Consider the following 21,945-nt stretch of genomic DNA (forward strand, 5'->3'; position numbering starts at 1 on the left):
GACTTTCAACCAGTTTTTCAGAGCTGAATAATGGCAGCCACCGACTCAGCGGTACAGATGCAGGCGGAGGCTATTTTCTACTGGTGTAAGTATGAAGATATTTGATCAAAATTCTAATATAAACTGCAGCATGCTTCTTTTCTCTTCTATTCCTGATGACAGTTATGGATCTGATCATTTGTTGGAGGCTGCAGTAGAGTTAGCAACGTAAATGTTAGCAGTTTTATAGCCGATTTCCCGGCTGTAGATGGGCTCTAAGTGTTAAAAATTATTCATGCTATAGGTTCCGAATGTTTATTCATGATTGTTGAACCTCCAGATTAAGCACTGCGGGGTCTCTGGCGTAAATGAAATGGTCCTTGATCTGAAAACTGATTAGGAAACACCGCTGGTTAGAGAACCGGCCCGTTTCAATGGTACCGCTGACGAAGCCGTACCTGATTGTACATCACTTTAGATAAGCGTCTGCAAAGTACCCATAAAGTACATATATATAATAATGTTTGCTTTTATATAAACTGCCATTGTGTGTTCACTGTAGGTCACTGTGGCATCAAACTACCGAGCCAGCAGTGGCACTGAGGCATTTACCACCTGCAGTCTAGGACGCTGCTGTGGAGATAAGGAGGTGGCAAGAGAGAAATGATTTAATAAAACTTTTAAATAAAATGTTTTCTGCATCCCTGTTTTAGCGTCTTCATTACTGCATTTCATATTTTAAATGATGGTTTCTAGTATAATCGGTTTCCTGTTGCCAGACGTGAACGGTATCAGTGTAAACACCAATGAAAACAGATTTATAATGTAACATACTTTAATTCAGTGAAGATATCTTTGCATATTTAAAAGCTGTTTTATTAGTGTTTTAAATTGCACTCTATACTAACAGGTATGGGGGAGACATGCAATGACACATGAATGTGTGCTGATGGTTTCTATTGTTATCTACTAAGATAGATTAATACAGTGGAGGCCACCGTTTTTGTTTTACAAATGAGGCCTTTTAAAAGGCATTTAATAGCATAAAAGTATGATGACATGCAAACACGTATAATTTTGGATTTTGGAAGAACTTGGACGGATTGTCCTAAAAAAATATATTAACAGAGCGGCACTGCTATTAGGCAGCATGTAGGAGGGTCATACACCTTAAAATAAATAAGCATACGTTCTAATTCATGTGCAGCCCGAGGAGGATCCTGCGTTGGATGCGACAAGGTTTACAGGTGGGGTTAAGTAAGGAGTAAACAAAGTAAAATCAAGAGTTGTAAATTAATTCTTTTAATTAAGGCAGCAGAAGAATCACCGTCAAAAGCTGGTATGTCACTACCGGTAAGTGCAAAACGTTAGTGCTCAATTTGGATCAGCACTTACCCATGATAGTGTGCACTACAGAAGGTAGTGCTTAGTGCGCACTACACACTACCTTCCAGTGCACTCATTTGAGTGTGCGGTTTCAGACACACTCTGGGTCTTTGATAGCTTGCCATCACTCTCCAAAAGCAGGCACCTGGCCTGTATCAAATAAAGAGGAGCAGTGAAAATCATGGGATAAATGATTAGCTACTTTTAACCTTAGTTTATCCCATTTGTACTTATTCAATTCATATAAACTCAAGTATATATCTTAAATTGAGAATACAATCCAAATATTAAACCCATTAACTACAATAGAAACAGATCGAAACTGTTAATACATTTTCCCAATAACACTGATGGGAAAATATATTCCCACGTATGACAATTATGTTATACAGTGTGGATGCTGACCATATGTGATATCTATTTACCTCTACCATGCTAAGTGAAAGCTCTAAGATTTAAACTAAATCCCTTTCATAAGCTGTAGAAAGACAGCACAGATCCTCCAACGCTCCCACAAACGTGACATTCTGACTTCTCAACTAGTGCTTGCATCAAACTAGCGTTCTTTTCATTTGAGCTAATTCCCCTCAAAAGCTGCAAACAAAGAAAGCGAAACAAAAATCATTCAGTGGAAAACATATCAAGGACTAATCCTAATAGTACCTTAATCAGACTAGCCTTCTTTGTGAATCAAACAGGTCCTAACCTTTCTGCGGGTCCACTGACTCAGAAAATAATAATCAGAGTTGTGGCAAACAAAGTTTAACTCACAAAATGACTCTCTCTGCCAGGTGCATGAATGGGCTCAATGCTATCGTTAGTTGACTGGCATTGCTATTCAACTAATGTTTGAATGTCTTCATGAATTGCTCAAAAGCATTTCCAATTTAACATATACTTCTCACTACATCTGCAACTCATATTAGTCATTCAACCCTGTCTACTTAAGAGCCATGGATGCCTGATAAGTGTAAACATTGGGAGAGGCATGTGGAGAATACGAGCATCGATCCCGTTACCGCTCGCATGCTAAGCGAGCGCTCTACCATTTGACCTAATTCCCCTTTGCAAGCTATGAAAAGAAATGACAGATCCTCCAACGCTCACCTAAACGTGCACCAGCTATATGTTTATCTGAAGAGATCTTGTTGTACTTGGGAATGATATAACCTGAAGCCTTACTGTACAATGCCTAACTCATATAATGATGATTCAAGTTGTGTTAAATGAGTTTCAAATCAACAAATTTCTTTTACTGCCGATTGTCACTGAAACATCACCTGGGAATTCACTGTTGTGCAAGCTACGTTTCGACAGCAGAAGTAAGGACAACAGGACGAGGTGACCGAGTGGTTAAGGTGATGGACTGCTAATCCATTGTGCTCTGCACGCGTGGGTTTGAATCCCATCCTCGTCGTTTTAGTTTCACATATCATGGGAGTTGCATCAAGCTTTCCTTGGCATTTCTGACTTCTCAGTACATGGCACCTTCTATTACAAAAGCTTTAACATTGGTGTTTGGTGGGTTTTCAGAAACAATCTTGATCAAAGTGTTAAAACACCACCCAACACCTTTATCCTTGGTTGAAATGACTTGAGGTACTCTGGTGAACATCGGCAATTATCAACTGATATTTCATTTTTATTCCCTTGGTTTCAAATTTTCACGGGCAAAGCAGATGGACTCTCTGATCTATTTAACAGCCATTGCTCGCTACTAAGTGAAAATATAGAGATAGACCTTTGGAGAATATGGGCATTGATCCCATTACCTCTCACATGCAAAGCAAGCGCTCTACCATTTGAGCTAATTCCCCTCAGAAGAGACAAAAAAAAGGAGAAGACGAAGAAGAAAAAAGTGGTCCTTCAGTTCTAACCTGATTAAGACCTAACCCTACTAGTACCTGCATCAAACTAGCCTTCTTTCCATCTGAGCTAATTCCCCTCAAAAGCCGCAAACAAAGAAAGCGAAACAAAAATCATTCAGTGGAAAACATATTAAGGACTAATCCTAATAGTACCTTAATCAGACTAGCCTTCTTTGATTATTATTTCCTGAGTCAGTGGTCCCGCAGAAAGGTTAGGACCTGTTTGATTCACAGAGTTGTGGCAAACAAAGTTTAACTCACAAAATGACTCTCTCTGCCAGGTGCATGAATGGGTTCAATGCTATCGTTAGTTGACTGGCATTGCTATTCAACTAATGTTTGAATGTCTTCATGAATTGCTCAAAAGCATTTCCAATTTAACATATACTTCTCACTACATCTGCAACTCATATTAGTCATTCAACCCTGTCTACTTAAGAGCCATAAATCCCTTATAAATGTAAATATTGGGAGAGGCATGTGGAAAATAAGAGTATCGATCCCATTACCTCTCGCATGCTAAGCGAGCGCGCTACCATTTGAGCTAATTCCCCTTTGCAAGCTACAAAAAGAAATCACAGATCCTCCAACGCTCACTTAAACGTGCACCAGCTCTGTTTATCTGAAGAGATCTTGTTGTACTTGGGAATGATATAAGCTCAAGCCTTACTGTATAATGCCTAACTCATATAATGATGATTCAAGTTGTGTTAAATCAAATCAAATCAAATCAAACTTTATTTATATAGCACCTTTCATACATAAAAATAGCAACTCAAGGTGCTTTACAGAGAGTAAAATCCCCCAGAACCCCAACCCAAGAGCAGCAAGACCACCCCCCACCCCTTCCCATCAAACACACACACATCACAGAGGGTAAAAGCAAGTTAAAAGGACCAAGGAAAAAAGGACCAAGGAAAAAAGGACCAAGGAAACGCTGTCATAAATTCTGGGGTCTAGTGGTGTGGGGAAACACTGAGATAAAACACTGTAAAACCAAATCTAAAACAATCTAAAAACCAACCCTGGGTATAAAAGTAATAATAATATTGCTAAGACCCATAAAATAAGAGAACCCGTGAAATAAGAGAATCAAAATGATAAAACAAATACATAAATGATAAATAAATAGAAGCTGAATACAGCCTGTGTGTTAAGAATAAAGAAATGAATAAATACAATAGTAATAATAAAAGTAATGATTAAAATGCTAAACTACAAAGGTGGGTCTTGAGTCTGTTTTTAAAAATATCCACACTAGGTGCTCCCCTCACGTCCTCAGGCAGGCTGTTCCACATACGAGGGCCGTAGAAATAAAAGGAGGACTCGCCGTGGGTTCTTGTTTTTACTCTGTGAACAGTTAAAAGGCCAGTACCAGAGGACCTGAGGGGTCTCGTGGGCTCGTAAGATAAAAGCAAATTAGATAAATAAGGTGGGCTAAGACCATTAAGAGACTTAAAAACCAATAAAAGAATCTTAAAATCAATTCTGAGGCTGACGGGGAGCCAGTGCAGAGACTTTAAAATTGGTGTAATGTGGGCCCTCTTTCTGGTCTTTGCCAACAGACGTGCAGCTGCATTCTGTACAAGCTACAGCTGGTTCAGGTACTTCTTCGGAAGACCAGAAAGAAGAGCATTGCAGTAATCTAATCTTGATGTGATAAAAGCATGAATCAGTGTCTCTGCACTGGCTCGAGAGAGAAACGGCCTGATGCGGGAGATGTTCTTTAGATGATTAAAAAGCAGTCTTAGTTATGTTTTTAATATGCAGCTTAAAACTGAGATCTGCATCTAAAATCACTCCCAGGTTTTTTACTTGATTAAAATGGTTGAGTGCTATTGTTTTCAGTTTGGCCTCCAGTTTCTCTCTCTCAGCTTCAGGTCCAAGCATTAAACTTCTGTTTTGTCCTGGTTAAGGTTCAAGAAGTTTTCTGCCATCCACCCTCTGATATCTAAAATACAATCTAACAAGGCATCAATGGGCCCGTGCTCATCAGGAGTCACGGCAACATATAACTGTGTGTCATCAGCATAGCTGTGGAAATTTATGCTGTGTCTCCTGATGACATCACCAAGAGGAAGCATGTCAAGATTAAAAAGGGCGGGGCCTAAAACTGAGCCTTGGGGTACACCACAGGTCAGTCTATAGCTCTTGGACGAGGATTCCTTCATGCTAACAAAGAACTCTCTATCTGTTAGATAGGATTTAAACCAGTTAAAAACAGTACCAGTGAGGCCAACCATGTCGTGGAGTCTGTTTAAAAGAATAGTGTGGTCAACTGTGTCAAAGGCTGCGCTGAGGTCAAGCAACACTAAGACATAGAGCTTTTTCATGTCAGTATTGAGCCTAAGGTCACTCACAACCTTGACCAGTGCCGTCTCAGTGCTGTGATTGGTTCTAAAACCTGACTGAAACTTCTCAAATTTATTGTGTGAGCTTAAAAAATAATGAGTTAAAAGTCAACAAGTCAACAAAATTTTTTTACTGCCGATTGTCACTGAAACATCACCTGGGAATTCACTGTTGTGCAAGCTACGTTTCGACAGCAGAAGTAAGGGCGACAGGACGAGGTGACCGAGAGGTCAAGTTGATGGACTGCTAATCCATTGTGCTCTGCACGCGTGGGTTTGAATCCAATCCTCGTCGTCTTAGTTTCACATACCATGGGAGTTGCGTCAAGCTTTCCTTGGCATTTCTGACGTCTCAGTACATGGCATATTCTATTACAAAAGCTTTAACATTGGTGTTTGGTGGGTTTTCAGAAACAATCTTGATCAAAGTGTTAAAACAACACCCAACACCTTTATCCTTGGTTGAAATGACTTGAGGTACTCTGGTGAACATCAGCAATTATCAACTGATATTTCATTTTTATTCCCTTGGTTTCAACTTTTCACGGGAAAAGCAGATGAACGCTCTGATCTATTTAACAGCCATTGCTCGCTACTAAGTGAAAATATAGAGATAGACCTTTGGAGAATATGGGCATCGATCCCATTACCTCTCACATGCGAAGCGAGCGCTCTACCATTTGAGCTAATTCCCCTCAGAAGACGCAAAAAAACAGAGGAGGAGAAGAAAAAAGAGGTCCTTCAGTTCTAACCTGATTAAGACCTAACCCTACTAGTACCTGCATCAAACTAGCCTTCTTTCCCTCTGAGCTAATTCCCCTCAAAAGCCGCAAACAAAGAAAGCGAAACAAAAATCATTCAGTGGAAAACATATTAAGGACTAATCCTAATAGTACCTTAATCAGATTAGCCTTCTTTGATTATTATTTTCTGAGTCAGTGCTCCCGCAGAAAGGTTAGGACCTGTTTGATTCACAGAGTTGTGGCAAACAAAGTTTAACTCACAAAATGACTCTCTCTGCCAGGTGCATGAATGGGCTCAATGCTATCGTTAGTTGACTGGCATTGCTATTCAACTAATGTTTGAATGTCTTCATGAATTGCTCAAAAGCATTTCCAATTTAACATATACTTCTCACTACATCTGCAACTCATATTAGTCATTCAACCCTGTCTACTTAAGAGCCATACATCCCTTACAAATGTAAATATTGGGAGAGGCATGTGGAAAATAAGAGTATCGATCCCGTTACCTCTCGCATGCTAAGCGAGCACGCTACCATTTGAGCTAATTCCCCTTTGCAAGCTATGGCAAGAAATCACAGATCCTCCAACGCTCACTTAAACGTGTGCCAGCTCTATGTTTATCTGAAGAGATCTTGTTGTACTTGGGAATGATTTAACCTGAAGCCTTACTTCTATAATGCCTAACTCATATAATGATGATTCAAGTTGTGTTAAATGAGTTTCAAATCAACAAATTTCTTTTACTGCCGATTGTCACTGAAACATCACCTGGGAATTCACTGTTGTGCAAGCTACGTTTCGACAGCAGAAGTAAGGGCAACAGGACGAGGTGACCGAGCGGTTAAGGTGATGGACTGCTAATCCATTGTGCTCTGCACGCGTGGGTTCGAATCCCATCCTCGTCGTCTTAGTTTCACATACTATGGGAGTTGCGTCAAGCTTTCATTGGCATTTCTGACGTCTCAGTACATGGCACCTTCTATTACAAAAGCTTTAACATTGGTGTTTGGTGGGTTTTCAGAAACAATCTTGATCAACGTGTTAAAACACCACCCAACACCTTTATCCTTGGTTGAAATGACTTGAGGTACTCTGGTGAACATCGGCAATTATCAACTGATATTTCATTTTTATTCCCTTGGTTTCAAATTTTCACAGGCAAAGCAGATGGACTCTCTGATCTATTTAACAGCCATTGCTCGCTACTAAGTGAAAATATAGAGATAGACCTTTGGAGAATATGGGCATCGATCCCATTACCTCTCACGTGCGAAGCAAGCGCTCTACCATTTGAGCTAATTCCCCTCTGAAGACGCAAAAAAACGGAGAAGAAGAAAAGAAAAGAGGTCCTTCAGTTCTAACCTGATTAAGACCTAACCCTACTAGTACCTGCATCAAACTAGCCTTCTTTCCATCTGAGCTAATTCCCCTCAAAAGCCGCAAACAAAGAAAGCGAAACAAAAATCATTCAGTGGAAAACATATCAAGGACTAATCCTAATAGTACCTTAATCAGACTAGCCTTCTTTGTGAATCAAACAGGTCCTAACCTGGCCCTAACTTCTATTACAAAAGCTTTAACATTGGCGTGTGATAGTTTGATCAAGATTGTTTCTGGAAACCCACCAAAGTGTTAAAACGCCACCCAACACTTTTATCCTTGGTTGAAATGACTTGAGGTACTCTGATGGACATCAGCAATTATGAACTGATATTTCATTTTCATTGCCTTGGTTTCAACTTCCAGCGCTCTACCATCTGAGCTAATTCCCCTTTGCAAGCTACGAAAAGAAATCACAAATCCTCCAACGCTCACTTAAACGTGCACCAGCTCTATGTTTATCTGCAATCTTGGGAATGATATACCCTCAAGCCCTACTGTATAATGCCTAAATCACACAGTTGCTCCCCAATTATTCTTGCTCCTGCCCCTACCCTAGCCCAAGAGACGTCATCACCAGTACAGAAACAACAACAACAACTCTCTCTGTGGCCCCTTAGGTGAACCGGGGAAGTTTTTTTGCCAAAGCAGTTTACAAAAGTCCACAAGTGGTGTGACCTGGAGTGGATTGCTCTTACGTTACATGACAGCACAGGACAACTAAGACAAAACCTCTCTCAAAATTGGTTTCATCCTTCAAGCCCCATCAAATCCACCTCAACCCCTGATCCACTTGATTATTTCCGACAGTGAATGTTCCTGTGGGCTCCCATGTGAATGTGGGGCATCCCTCGAAAATGCCCTCAGTGCAATAGGAAAATGCATCACTCTGGGATTTATACAAAAGTCAGAGAGGTAATTGACTATAAATGCTATTTAGTTGGTGGAGATTATCCAAGGTGCAGTAAATGCATGCCCCCTATCTGGTAAGGCCTTTTAAGAAATACACAGTGAGGAGTGGGCAAGGGGAACCATTGACTAACTCTCTGATTGTGAGGTCCACAAAACGTCATGTACCAAAGCCAAAGCTGTTTATCAACAGCCACCTCATCCTCTGCCCCTGACCCAGTGGTTTGAAACTGAGCACTTAAACGAAATTCTTAGCCACCTGGATGAGTTGAAAGGTGTCATCACATCCACATTTGGAAGAATTTTGAAACTTGACTCCACCAAGAAGGTATAAACAAAGCAATGTCATGTTTATTAGTATGCCCACTTTGGGTGTCCTTGGACATCCAAAGTAAGACTTGATGTGTTTAATTTCATGAGGCACTTCACCAATGGCCTTACCACTGAGCACCATCTGCTGTATGGCACATTCTGCCCCAAGCTGTCCAGCTGCATTTTTGAATGGGACAGAAGTGACATTCAGCACCTCAAACAGGCTAAGAGGGAGCAGCTTATCAATAAGAATCAGGGTCACACACTCACTAACAATCTGGTCTTATCCAGCAACACTTCTAGTGAACTGGCCAAGCACTGCCGTAGGGGATCCCAAGGGGTTGAGGAGTCTTGTGTCCTTATTCAGTAGCTGCTGGACTTCATATGGGAAATGACAGACACAACTGGTTTACCTCTCATAAATCAGGCGAGCATGTCTCATGTGTGGGAGGTACAGCAGAAGCACTTGCCCTGCATTCAGGACTCACCTGGTGGACAGCTGTACACAAACACTGGCACTGGATTGGAGAAGGGAGACAAAAAACTTGATGTCCTGAGATGTGGCAGAGGGTTCTACTCTGTCTCCCGAGAGAGTCTTCACAAGTACCAGTATAGTTTCATCCCAGGCAAGTTAAAACTCTTTACTTGAAATATTCGTTAATGAATTATTTTATTATTTTTTGTTTGTTTTGTTCCAAATATTTTTGTCTTATCAGGGTGGTGGTATAATGCTTTGCATACTCAGATGTACATGCTTGAGGGAGTGTCCAGATGGGACATAAATAGATCTCAGCAAGTTCTTAACATGAGCAGGACATCTCAAATAAAGATCTGTGATGTACGTCTGATGTCCAATGTGAACACATTGAGCAACTGTCCTGAGAAGTGCACTTTTGCCAGAATTCATACCCCTAGGGAAACCTACCGGTAAGATTCTCATGGCATATCACATTAATAACCAAATTTCCAGATAATGATTACATGTCAGGTCACACACTGACTATACATATTTTTTACCCCTTTTCCTGGTTACTACTTATGGCAGGTGAGCGGATTGCAGTGGAATATTTGCAGGCACAATCTAATGGGAGATCTGCTTTGTGGACAGGATGAAATCAATCTGCCAGAGATGTTAAAGGAAGTCCAGCAGGATGAATATCCTGATACCACAATACCTCAGGCTACTGACATCATATTCCAGTCTTCATCACAGGTAATAACGCAGTAGCACTTTGACCATCTATCATACATAACTTTTGACTGTCAAGCAGAATCTTTCTATGTGGATTGTGTATAACTGACTTTAAAAATTAACACTTGTTATGTTTGACAGCAACTGTCCGTAATGCTTCTTATTGTTTACACATAATTCTTTTAGGAATTTACACTTGACAGTGGTGTTTCTCCCAGTCCAGTCAGCTCCACATTTAAGGACAGCCTGCCTATTACAATTCTAGAAAAGACTCAATAAATTAATTAATGTTTAAACATTACAAATACATGTTCATTTGCCATTCTTTTAAACTAGCCACACTAATTTTTGTTTTTGTTCGATGTGATCCTGGATGGAAGGCAGTTGATGACCTGGCAGAGTACCTTGTTAACCTCAACTGTACAATAACGGTTCTGTCCAACGCTGAAATAACAGAGATATTGAAATTGTACTCTTGCCTGGATGCCATCGACAAGTCTCAAACCAAATTCTCTTTGATCACCTTGCCAGGGCCATGGACAGCTTCGAGGAAGCGCGGTGGCTCTGCTCCAAGCCAGCAAGCAGCAGAGAGGTATCTGTACAAAATATATATATTAAACAGCTGATTGAGCACTGCAACGAAATACTGGACAACATCAACCTGGTACTAGTGACAATAAACAATACTACTGTGTCCTCCTGGTAAGTTAATTTTTACAGTCATGCTTTAGATTAGGAATTAAAACATAAATAAATAGAATATGATGTCCCAGCAAATTTTAACAAAAAAATCTACGTGGTCCTCTGAATGCTCCTTTTGTGTATGCTGATTTTTTTTCTTCTAGGCTGCAGGATTGGCAGAAGAGAACCGACCGTGATTCATTGCTTCAAGGGGTGCAGCTACCTATACAGGTTGATTTGGCAAAGGAATCCCTCCTGGAAACCCAGGACCTAACATCTGAGCCTGTTCATTATGGCCATAAACTTATGGAATTCCAAGAAGGCTGAAAACCGGGAGGGTGAAGCAGTGATTCGCCCACGCTGCGGTGGCAGAACACAGGTTTTAACATTCCACAAAGATACTTCTCATTCTCAGGACTGGGCCTCTTACCAGCCGACGCTCAGATCCAGCATCTCAGGGCTGGTCCTCCTTCCAGCCACCATCAGCTCCAGCATCTCAAGGTTGGTCCTCCTTCCAGCCACCATCAGCTCCAGCATCTCAGGGCTGGTTGCCATCCCAGTTGCCGCCAGTGCCAGCGTCACACTCTCTGGGTGACCAGCCTCATCGCAGCAACCTGATCCAATTCAGCCAGCCACAGCACCAACTTTTCACAATCGGTTCAGAGAATGGCGATTGAGAAAGGCAGCCTTTGAGGATCAGGAACGAGAAATGAGAGGTGAGACCTCAAAAAAGCAGCAAACCAAAGCTAGTTACCACTGTCAATGCAAAATGTGTGGTAAGGCAAAGGGCAAAATTACTGGCCATACACAGCTTCATCTGGACAGACCATCACAGAGTGGAAAAATTCACTCTGAAACTGTATAGGCCTATGTGTAAAGTTTAGTTGAAATACTGTAGATATTTGTTGTGATTTAAGTGTTTGTTTTCCTTAAGAGTTAATACTGTTACTGGCAACATGTAAAAAAGTAATTTTGCAATGAGAAAAAGAAAAAAAGAATCATCCTCTGACAGTGAGGTGTTTGTCAAAACAAACAAACAAAAAAACAAAAACAACAAAAAACAAAACAAAACATCATTCAGTGCAAAACATATCAAGAACTAATCCAACTAGTACCTGAGTCAAACTAGCCTTCTTTTAGAATCAAACAGCTCCTAGCCTTTCTGCGTGACCACTGACTCAGAAAATAATAAGTTGTGGAAACAAAGTTTAACTCATCAAAAGTCTCTCCCTGACTTCAGCTACTCTACAGGATTTCTTATCTGATGCTTAATTCTTTTTTATTCTCTTGGTTTCCAGACAGTAGCTGACTCCGGACCAGATCTGCCTCCAGGCTAGCACATCGGTGTAACAGTCACATCCGTTTTATGACTCAAACACAGAGCAGAGTATGCTGGCTTCAGGGGGTGGGAACGTGTCACTTGGCAGACTCTAATCAGTGCTCCGGAGCCACCAAATGAACTCGGGAAGCCTTGTGGAAGAGAGATTTTACACGACACAATCAGTTGGATTTCAAACATATTTTCGGTACGTTACACGGTTTAATCGCATTTTATTTGAGGTGAATAATTTCCTTTTTTTTCCCCAGGGGGCACTGGTGCTTATTAAATCAGTTTTTTTAAAAATAACTTTAAAAGCTTGCTTGTTGTCATATGTTGATAAAAAGCTAGCTTAAACTTTTCATGTTTAGACAAAAGTAAAGCTGTAAAACTTATGCTTTCTTTTTAATTAAGCTAATAGTAATATTTACTAATTTTAAAGAATAGTTCTAAATGTATATGTGTGTGTGTGTTAACTGACCGAGGTTATTCTAGTTAACAAAATCTAACATAAAAAACGAAAACTAGAATAAAAAAAAACATTCTCGTTAACTGAAATAAAAATAAAAACGAGAGTTTTTAAAAAAGCGAAAACTGAAACTGTATTGTGTGTTTACAAACTAACTAAAATGAAAGCAAAAATGTCCTTCGTTTTCTGTAAATTTATTTCATACATCGGGGTTGATATGAAATCTATTTACTTCGCTCTGCCAGATTTACGCCAGGTGTCTGCATCGTACGGCACCTGAAGGTCTGTGACGTCACGTGTCAACAGCGTGTCCGCCCGCCCGTGCCGGCTAGTGTGATGCTACAGAGAAAGTTAGGAGAAAGCGGCAAAGTCCTATTTGGGATTTCTTTCGCTATGACCATGCCAAAGATAAAAGTGCCTTGTAGAAGAAGCAGGTGATAGAATATGTGGAAGATAAACAAAAAAACTGAGAAAGTCCATTTGAAAAGCTGCACAAGAAGACTAACCAGGAGTACCTGTACAAGGTAGCCTCTCTGCCCCCCTCCCTGGAAAGAGAAGCTTCAGCCAGGCAGAGCAGCATGGGGAGGGAACATGAGTCACAGACACACTGTCAGTTACACACACACACACAATCTCACATGCAAACACAAACACACACAAACAGACCTACACACAGTCACACACACAGTTTTTGTTTACAATGTTGGAAAGTAGGTTATGTATGCTTATGTATGCCATTTGATTTGTTGATGGCTGTTCATGTTTCCTCCTGATACAGTTTTTAAAAATTGTATCTTTTTGAGTTTATATTATACAGTGCTTGTTCTGATTATTTGAATTTCGCACCTGATAACCTAATTTACAAACAAACAAAAAACTAAAACTAACACTAAAACTAATAAAAAATAAACTAAAACTAAGCATTTTTTAAAAACGAAAACTAATAAAAACTAGAAAATCTGCTCTAAAAACTAATTAGAACTAACTGAATTTGAAAACAAAAAGTCAAAACGAAATGAAAACTAAAACTAATAAAAAATCCGAAACTATTATAACTTTGTAACTAACTCTTACCTTACACCGTGTGCCACGTTACCGCTGCACCAAGGTTTTGTTCTGACCTCTGTGGCATGAAAACTTTTACGGGGAGCGTGTCAGGGTGGAGCGCCTGCGAGTGCAGTCCACCTAACAGGATCTGAAATCACACAAGGAGTTGAGAATTACAAGATTCTCCATCCAGGATAAACGTCTCCTCGTCTAAGATGACAAAGAAAAAAAAAAACATTGAGACCCCCTGACCTTAACATGTAATGTTTACATGGTTCAGCAGTGCAAATCTGCCCTTGGGGTTTTATTTTAAAAAATACCAGAAGCTTTTACACTGCTCTCGTGTCTGATTTCCTGTCTGCCCCTATCTGAATTGATGCATTCTGCGTCAAAAATAGATACATACGCATACATTTAGCGGAGCGCCGCTACAATGCGCTTCCGGAATGTTTCTGGTATGTGCTGCGGCTCACCCGGTGGAAACTAAACCATTGACTAAAAGGGCTGCAAATAGCAGCGGAGGACATGGCACAGCTATAACGTGCCACACACACGCCCTGTATAAAGGAAGGGTAATTTAAGTATAGACAAATTCATGTACTTGGCAGTACTCCTCTCGTTTGTGCCTGGAGGGTTACTCGTTGGAAGTAATCACTACGTGCTATGATGGTCTAACCAGCAGTTGTTGAAGACAGGTGTTATTATAAAATGCACGACAATCACAGAGCTTGTGTACAAAGAGTGATAATCTTTGCGTTTTAATAAGATTTTTCAAAACAGAGCGATAAATTATGTTCAGTACTTTAAAATGTTTAGGATATTCCAGAGCAAACATTCTTAAAGTGATGCATTTGTGTTGGAGTCTTTTGGTTATTTATGTCATGTACTGTGATTTAATTTCAGCAAAGTGTGACAACCTCTCTTTATTTTAGGTTTTGTCAGAACACACTCTACAATAGACTAGTGATGTGTCGGTCACGAACGATTCGTTCAGTATGAACTAATCCTTTATATGACTCGGGAGTAACGGGTCCTCTCAGTGAGCGATTCGTTCATTTTCATGCGGTACCTCCTCTCGCCACATGGCAGGAAGCTGCATAAACTCAGTCAGTAGGTCAGGACAGGAAACAGAAATGATTCGTTCAGGACTCGCTCAGGTCCGTCCTCAGGTCCTCGTTCTTTTGTCACGTGACAGCCAGGCTGCTCAGGCATTTGTGACAGACAGCTCGGGCTGCACGGTCTCGTTCTCGGTCTCGTTCTCGTTCACCATTCAGGCTGTTTGGCGAGCAGTACGTTCGCTCTCGGATTGGTCTCTAATTCTTCTCTCTGTCACGTGACTGCAACTCAGTCTCTGAACGGGTCTTCCTTCGTTCGTTCACAGCTCAAGCTGTATCAAGCTCAGCAGTACGTTCGCTCTCGGCTCGGTCTCTTGTTCATTTGTCACGTGATAGCTACTGAGTCACTGTTGTGCTGTTAAACAATGGCAGGGAGGATGTAGGACACAAATCACTTTATTGTGGTGTGTATTTACTTCCCTGCGTTTTCACATGGTTTGAATTGCTTGTGGCATTACCAGTAGTTTTGTTGCCTTCAGTATTTACTGCTTGAGAATCGCGGACTTTTTTACAACGCCACCTGCTGTAAAAATGAACGACATGACTTGTTCAAGATTCGTTCACTTTACTGTTCGAGAGTAAAAGACCTGGGTTAGTGAAAAGAGTCGAACTTCGCATCACTACAATAGACCACATAACATCTACAAAGTAGTGAGGTAAGGTTTTAAATGACAACATACATTCAGTGACCATTTCCATTTGGCTTTTGTTCTCTTCCTAATTGATTCAGAAGAAATCTAGACACTCTGTTGTGCAATGGTAAAAGCTTTTCAACAGAGGTGGAGGGAGTTTGTTCCTCCACAGCATTCTCAGGAAAAAGAGACGCTGCTGGGCCTTTTTAATAACATGGGTGGTGTTTACAGTCCAGCCCAGGTTCTCCAAGATGTGCAGTCTAAGAAACTTGAAGTTTGTGACCCGTTCCACTTCTTCCCCTTTGATGGTCATGCCTGAGTGCGATGTGGTCCTCAACTTCCAGAAGTCAATGATTACTTTTGTTTTCTTTGTGTTGACGTAGTTGTCGCTGCACAAGGCGGCCAGTGTTTGGACATGCTCTATGTATGGTGGCTCATCATTGTTACTAATCCGCCCAGCAATGGTTGTATCATCTGCAAATTTGATGAGTGTGTTAGAGTCATGGGTGGCAACGCAGTCATGTGTGTACAAGCATGTACAAGACTGGACTCAAAACAGCCCTGAGGGACACCATTATTGAAGGATACGGGAGTGGCCTTTTCTTCCTCAGGTGACTCAGGTCCTTCAATGTCAGTAGTGACATGCTGCAGATGTTCTATCACAGTATCATTGCAAATGCGCTGTTCTATGCTGTCGCCTGGTGGGAGAGCAGCACTAGAGACAAATACTGGAGTTGTCTGGACAAACTAGTTAAAAAGGCCAGTCCGTACTGGGTTAAAGAGCTGGATCCTATAAGAACAGTGGCGGAGCAACAGATAAGGAGGAAACTCCAGGGCATTATGGACAATAATAAACACCCTCTGGTAACACTCTGACAGTACAGAGAAGCAGCTGCAATGAAAGGCTGATCTCAATGAGTTGCAGGACTGAGGAGTTCAGGCAGTCTTTGTCCCCACAGTCATTAGAATGTAGAACAGTGATTTCTAACATGTTTAAAAATTTTGAGTTTTCATGGTCAAAGGGAACTATTACTGATATCTCTCAAATCTTTTTGATGTTCTTATTTTATTTATTTTCATTTAATTTCTTATCTTACTGTTAATACATGTAAAATTGTGAGCTACTGAACATGAATTTCCCCCATAGGGATGAATACAATATCTATCCGTTTATCTATCTATCTATACTATTCTCAGCTTTTCGTCATTGACAGTCACATGACTGGCACATCGGCGACATTTGTGGGTGGTAAAAAGATAAACAAAGATAAACAAAGCAGGTGTACTGCTACTCGGCCTAGCTCCTACAGCTAACTTTTTGCGTCAGAAAAATGTCAGAAAGCTACCAGCTTTTCAAATTCATCATTCACTGTAGATCACCATGGTGACAGTTTTCAGTGTTAGTGAAAAGTTGGACATGTCTCAATAAACGAAACAGTCTTAAAATAGTAATGTTTTCTCACAGAAATCGTTAGTAATGTTAACTCCTAATCACCAGGACATCCCTAATTTTTACATCACATTAATGTTATCTGCATCTGTTGTTTTCTTACTCAGCTTTGACAATTAAAGGGAAATACGTTGGGGCTCTTTCCACCACTATGACTGTCAATTGCCTAGAAAGTTGTAAATGTCAAGGTAAGGTAAATCGGGTACCAGTATCTCCTTCAATTGGATGTTTGAGTATTTTTTTAACCATGAATTTGGAAAGTCATATGGATTTTGAGCACCAACAAGTGCACATTGTTTTCAAAATATCCCTGTCTGACCTACCCACATAAGTGCTGAACTGGTTTGAAAAGTGTGGAGTCCGCTCACCATCCCCGATGAGAAACAGTTAATAGTCACTATGGCGGGGGTGGGTCCCATGTGGGGGCGTAAACAAACAGTGTGAATGGTCTATATGTTAGGGCAGCTCGATTATGGGAAAAATGATAATTGACTATTTTGACTGAAATTGAGATCTCAATCATTTAGCACGATTAGAAAGGGGGGGGGGCATTTGAAGCGCTGTCTGTGGTAATACAGATAGCATCGTTCCACCAGGTCCCCTCAGCTATTATTTGTGTCAGACCAGCAGGTACGTGCTGCCCGGTGTGATCTGGAAATAGTGAGTCTGGAGACATTTTGTGTTCACGTTGAAATCCGAGTCAATAAAATGTAGTGCGATATTTATATACCGCTCTATGGTGCGGCCACAGGTCCATAGTGGTGGCGAAACATTGGACTGTAGCCACATCCTTCACAACACCCTCACCAAACTCATCATACTGGGCAGGAGAGACACTCCACTAACATGGAGACAAGATGGCAGTGATACCGTTTGTCCAAAATGGTGAGGAGTTTCTTAAATCCCGGGTTGTTCACTGTGTTAACTGAGAAAAAAGTTCTGTTTGTTTATAACTGTCATGGTCTGGGACCGTTGTACGAAGGGGAACCCAAATGCAGAACACACACACAGTTGCGGGAGGAAATGAACAGTGTTTATTAACAATAGATGTGGAAGGCTTGGTCCAGGTCTGGGAAACTCTTCCTAACAGAGGGCAGAGGGTTAGCGTTGGATCTGATGAGGTGTAGGAAATGACAGCAAAATCAGCAGCTTACTATGATCCAGTGGTGGTATGACGGTGGAGGGGTAAAGTCAGGGAAGGATCTCCAGTTGCGGTGAGAGAGTTAGGTGGCAGGCAGGGCGAGCAGGCAGGCACAAACTTTAGGTGGTGAGCTGGTGGAAAGAGAAGTCCTGGTCTAGAGCTGCTAGTTTGTTCCAAGGCATGAATATCAAGGTGCTGAGGAGTTGAGATAATAAGGTCAGGTTTAAATGCAAAGTAGTACGAGAAAAATCACCAAGGCTGGCTTGATTACCACACAGTAGTTAGAGACAATCTGGCAAAGATTGGAGCTCCTACTTGTCCCTAAATAGCAGGGAGTTGAGCAGGATAACGAGCCGGATGATGAGCTGCAGGTGGTATCAATTGTAGCTCCAGACTCCGCCCTGAGTCCCCATGGCAACCTGCTCAGCCCTACCTGCAAACTCAGACACACAGAGTACAACCATGAGAACAACGTTTGTCTCTGGGAGCTGGTGGATTATTTGTGTCGCAAACCCCCATGTGCACATCTAAGTGAACAGGCACAACATTTAACATGCACGAATGTCGACTGTCGCATGACTGGAGGAGGGCAGCGATTTTCGCCTCATCGTGCGAGTTCCATAGAAAATGATAGAGAAGGAGCAATGTCGCCTCCCGTGTGTCTTTTCAACAGAGGTGGAGGGAGTTTGTTCCTCCACAGCATTCTCAGGAAACTAAACTATAATTACTAAATTAAAGATATTTAGTAGGATATTTCTGTTCAGAACACACACCAGCATGGACAGCATGGATTTTATGCAAATAGAATGAAAGATCATTTAAGGCCATAATGAACAATTTAAATATAGGCTACAGCATGAAGAACTACAGCACATTTGAAATCACTTTAAATAGCAATGTTTTCTTTGTTTTTCCATAGTTTTATGTCACTGGTCTCTGGGACTCTGGTAAAAAAAAAAGTAGTCGAAAGTCTGATCCTTTTCTATGGTTTGGCCATTATCCGTCTCCTAAACCACATTGTTCTTCAGCATAAGCACTTCGTAAAATGAGAAGTCACCTCAGACAAGGCCACGGGGCTAAGTACATCATTTACGTGATGTAATTTATCCCTATCACATTCTATGCATGGCTAATTAAACCACATATCTTCTCTGCTGGTAAAGAAGGTCAAGGAGAACTGTTATTCAGAGGATGATTTTCAAAATCAGTGTGTTGGTACATTCGCTGAACTTGAGTGTTGAAGTACAGGTAACACCCGGAACCTGTTTCACATATACTCACATGAACGGAAGATTAAACATATTGTCCTTAAATAAATGTTTACATTTGTGTTTTTATGAAAGATTTTATTAAAAGTTGCAATTAATTTATGTGTAAAATTTTTCTTAATAATGGTGTTCGTCTTTATATGTCATATTTACATAGTTTGATTGCTGATAAACTAAATTTAGATGCCAGAAAATTCCTCATCTTTGCAGGCTCAACAAATGCCCCTGCTTTGGTCCCATCAAGTAAAGACAGTGGGCGTCATTCACCAACAGATCTTACAAACAAATTTGTTCAAGTCTTTACAACTTTTTTATGAAGATTAAGACGTTCATGAAAATCAAGGTGTTTGAACACACTGGAATACTCTTACGAACATTCGATTGCAGATATAATTGAATAAAATAGGACTTTTTGTGCTGTTGTTCAGTTCATTAAAATATAATAAAATTACAATAATGTTTCAGATTTTTGTAAAATAACTTTTGGTCAATTACAAAGCAATGTATTATTTTAAATTTAAAGAAGACTGATGCAGATTGTGCCTTCACTTAAAATTTCTGTCAGAGAACAATCACAGTTATCCTGTTAAACCCTGGTAGAGTTAAATAAATGGCTCTTCGAAGGGAGCTGGAGCTTTAGAAGCTGATTCTGTCAAAGAGCCATTTAAAAGCCTGACTTGTTTTAATTTATCATTTTTTTTAATGAAATCAGAGGTAACTTATTTCTATCCAGGAAATAATTACTGGTAGCAATTCTGGATGAGAATAATTCTACGGAGCCCCCCAGGTAACATGGACATTTTTTTTATTTTGCGTGCCCACGCAATACTTTTGCGTTCCCTCGCAATACTTTTGCGTGCCCACGCAATACTTTTGCGTTCCCTCGCAATACTTTTGCGTGCCCACGCAATACTTTTGTGTGCTCTTGCAACACTTTTGCGTTCCCTCGCAATACTTTTGCGTGCCCACGCAATACTTTTGCGTTCCCTCGCAATACTTTTGCGTTCCCTCGCAATACTTTTGCGTTCCCTCGCAATACTTTTATATTAAGCAGGATGTACAACACACTCGTTAGTTGCGTCACCGTGGACACAATGGAGTTTCCTCACCCTCTGGAGAAGTTTATTAAGTTTTATTTTGAGATCGGTCTGCAGTATAAAGATATTGTAACTGTGCTTGCCCAAAAACATGGGTTACATATAAGCTTGACGCATTTGAAAAGACTTCTGAATTTAAGTGGATGTCATCGAAAGGACTACTCAGAACTTGCAGTACTGGTCGAGTTCATCCGAAGGGAGCTGCAGCATTCAGGACAGCTTCACGGGTACCGATGGATGTACGCTAAATGCAGGCAGCATGGACTTTGTGTGAGGAAAGAAGATGTGCGCCTGGTGCTGAAAGAGCTTGATCCCTCAGGAGTTTCAAGAAGGCAAGCAAGGCGTCTCAGGCGAAGGAACTACTTTAGTAAAGGCCCAAACTTTATCTGGCACGTTGACTCCTACGATAAACTTAAGCCATACGGACTTTGTATAAATGGGAGTATCGATGGATTTTCAAGGAAAATCATCTGGCTGAACGTATATACGACGAGCAGTGATCCAAAGGTGATCGGAGGATATTACATGGAAGCAGTGCAACGCCTAGGAGGCTGCCCCAGAGTTGTCCGGACTGATCACGGGACAGAAAACGGCCACGTCAGAGACTTCCAGCGTCTCCTCTGCACTCCTGATGGTGCTCCTGAGAGCTTCCTGGAAGGGGCAAGCACCGCTAATCAAAGAATTGAATATTGGTGGCGGTTTCTTCGCAGCGAGTGCTTGGAGTTCTGGATCTCCCTGTTTGCTGATCTCAGAGACAATGGATATTTTGACGGTGGTTTTCTGGACAAAAGCATACTTCAGTTTTGCTGTATGGGACTTATACAAGTAAGTCGATGGAATGTAATGGACTATAGTATGCGTCTGGCACTGCTTATTTTACAGATTTAGAAAGAATATTAGAGAATGCTGTATGCTAGAAAAGTTTCGAAAAAGTGATTTATTAATTTATAGGGGATTAGGAGCAGCCTTGTCCCTATAGGTCGTGTGTGTGTGTGTGTGTGTCGGTTGGGGGTGGGGGGGGGTAAGAGGACAGGAAGAGTGAAGTGAGATAAAATAATTAACCATCATATCATGAATCTCAACTCATTAAAAGTTAACATTTGTATACTCTTCACTCCTGTTTGTCTCACAGGATGAGCTGGACGACACTGCACAAGTCTGGAACGCACACCAAATCAGGCCATCGAAAAACATAAACGTTCCCAGCGGCCGTCCAAATGTGATGTACGCTCTTCCGGAACTCTACAGGACGAGAGATTTTCTTTCACCTACTGAAAATGAACATGTGCAACTATGCAAAAATGAATGTGTCTTTCGGCTGACCATACCATGTGATCCTGATGTATATGAGCTGTGCAATTTGTTCATGTCTGAGTTCCGCCGGATGGCACCAACAGATCCATATCAGGCTATTGACTTGTACATGTGTCTCAGAGAAGCCATCAGTGCAGTTCTCTGAATAGTTGGAGGTATTCCGAGGAGGGAAAAACGTGAGACTCAAAGACTTTACCTTGTGTACCTTCTGTGTTTTTAAATAATAATAATAATAATAATAATAATAAATATATATACATATATATATGTATATATATATATATATACAT

At 40.9% G+C, this 21,945-nt stretch overlaps 2 non-coding genes across 2 annotated transcripts; both read left to right on the forward strand.

Annotated features, from left to right (window-relative positions):
• Positions 1–2,700: 2,700 nt before the first annotated feature.
• Positions 2,701–2,782, forward strand: trnas-gcu. The gene has a single exon. It is a non-coding gene; the product is annotated as a tRNA-Ser (tRNA).
• Positions 2,783–7,153: 4,371 nt separating this feature from the next.
• trnas-gcu lies at positions 7,154–7,235 on the forward strand. The gene has a single exon. It is a non-coding gene; the product is annotated as a tRNA-Ser (tRNA).
• Positions 7,236–21,945: the final 14,710 nt, after the last annotated feature.

This window comes from Melanotaenia boesemani, chromosome 12 (genome assembly GCF_017639745.1).
Source record: "Melanotaenia boesemani isolate fMelBoe1 chromosome 12, fMelBoe1.pri, whole genome shotgun sequence".
Classification (NCBI taxonomy): domain Eukaryota; kingdom Metazoa; phylum Chordata; class Actinopteri; order Atheriniformes; family Melanotaeniidae; genus Melanotaenia; species Melanotaenia boesemani.